General features: G+C 41.0%; 1 non-coding gene across 1 annotated transcript; it reads left to right on the top strand.

Annotated features, from left to right (window-relative positions):
• The first annotated feature begins 1,497 nt into the window (after window positions 1-1,497).
• Window positions 1,498-1,569, top strand: TRNAC-ACA (transfer RNA cysteine (anticodon ACA)). The gene has a single exon. It is a non-coding gene; the product is annotated as a tRNA-Cys (tRNA).
• Window positions 1,570-2,029: the final 460 nt, after the last annotated feature.

Raw genomic sequence — 2,029 nt, 5'->3', positions numbered from 1 at the left:
GATAAAGAAGGCTTTCCAAGACAAAAGGCAAAGCATAAGGCATGGAAATGTAAAAGGAAGAGCTCAGCATAAGATCTCACTAGAAACCCTCTGATTAATGCTATGTTGTTGGAATGTAAAATAGAAAGAAGTGAAACAGTGGCTAATCTGGGCTCAAGCAAATATTTTCTCAAAACAAGTCCATCCTTCTTCCATTAAATCACTTGGCTTCTTATTTCACTTTGTTTGAAAATACAGTATAAAATATTCTGATGCACGAAACGTTACAAAGAATAAAAGAACACCATATACTTACCATTCAGTTTAAGAAATAAAACATGGAAACATCACCATAGAACCTTGCCGTCCCCACCATGAGCACGCTTAAGGGAGCAGATCTGTCTCTCAAAGTTGGCATCACAGTAACGGAACTCTGAGGACTGGGACATAAAGTTGGAATTTTAATTTATTAATTTCTATTGCAAAATCTGTCACATGAACTGAACTATGACTGTCTCTGGAGTTAGTACATTCCTTCCTTGTACCAAGCTACAGGGTACACCACATCTTAGTCAAAAGTCAAGTTGTCAGTTAGCAGTGAGAAATTCCAGACAGCCTGACCAATTTATTCTTTCCCAGTGGCTAGTTCCTCGTGAAATGTCAAATTATAGACAGATGTTTTCTTGGTAAATCTGAAGTCAGATGAGCCAAAGCTCTAATGGCAGAATCTTGAGGTAGCCTGATTGATATCAGGCTCCCTCCCAGCCTTCCTCTTCCTTCCTCTTCCTCCCTTCCTTCTTTCCTCCCTTCCTCCTCAGATTTGCAAGATAAAATACAGAACACCCAGGTAAATTTGAACTTCAGGTAAACAGCAATTTTCTTGTTCATTTTATGCAAGAATAGTGTCATTGCAGTGCTGTGATATGCAGTAGGACCTTGCTGTTTATCCACTCTACATGGACTAGTTTGCCTCTGCTAATCCTACACTCCTGTTTCTTCCCTCTCCCTTCCCCCTCCCCCTGGGCAACCACAAGTCTGTTCTCTGTGTCTGGGAGTCTGTTCTTGTTTCATAGACATGCTGATTTGCACTGTATTTTAGAGTCTGCGTGAAAGCGATATCAGTGTCATGCTCCCGTAAGAGAACATTGAGTACACGTCCCTGCGCTGCACAGTAAGCCTTATTAGTTATTTACATGTGCATCTCAGTCCCAATCTCCCAGTGCACCTTTCCACCCACCCTTCCCTCTGGGCAACCGTAAGTTTATTTTCTACATCTGCAACTCTACTTCTGTTTTGGAAATAAGCTCATTTGTACCAATTTTCTTTTTTATATTCCACATGTAAAAGATATCACATTTGCCTTTCTTCATCTGACTTACTTCACTCAGTATGACAACCTCTCGATCCATCCATGTTGCTGAAAATGGCATTATTTTTCTTATTTATGGCTTAATAATATTGCTATATATATATATATAAATGTATATGTATATATATATATATACATATATATGGACTTCCCTGGTGGCTCAGACGGTAAAGTGTCTGCCTACAATGCAGGAGACCCAGGTTCAATCCCTGGGTTGGGAAGATCTCCTGGAGAAGGAAATGTCAACCCACTCCAGTATTCCTGCCTGGAGAATCCCATGGATGGAGAAGCCTGATAGGCTACAGTCCATGGGGTCACAAAGAGTCGGACATGACTGAGCGACTTCACTTTCACTTTCATACATATATATACACACACACCCACACACACACACACACACATATATATATATATCTGTATGCATGTGTACATATATATATATATATATTTATGGGTTTCCCTGGTGCTTCAGCAGTAAAGAATCTGTCTACAATACAGAAGATGAGAGTTCGATCCCTGGGTCGGGAAGATCCCCTGGAGAAGGAAATGGCAACCCACTCTAGTATTCGTGCCTGGAAAACCCCATGGACAGAGAAGACTGGGGAGGCTACAGTGCATGGGGTTGTAAGAGTCGGACACGAATTAGCAACTAAACCACCACCACCATATGTACGTATCACA

Source organism: Bos indicus, chromosome 8, assembly GCF_029378745.1.
Source record: "Bos indicus isolate NIAB-ARS_2022 breed Sahiwal x Tharparkar chromosome 8, NIAB-ARS_B.indTharparkar_mat_pri_1.0, whole genome shotgun sequence".
In the NCBI taxonomy this organism is placed as follows: domain Eukaryota; kingdom Metazoa; phylum Chordata; class Mammalia; order Artiodactyla; family Bovidae; genus Bos; species Bos indicus.
The sequence above is the reverse complement of the archived record's forward strand: the minus strand, read 5'-3'. Positions and strand labels throughout refer to the sequence as shown.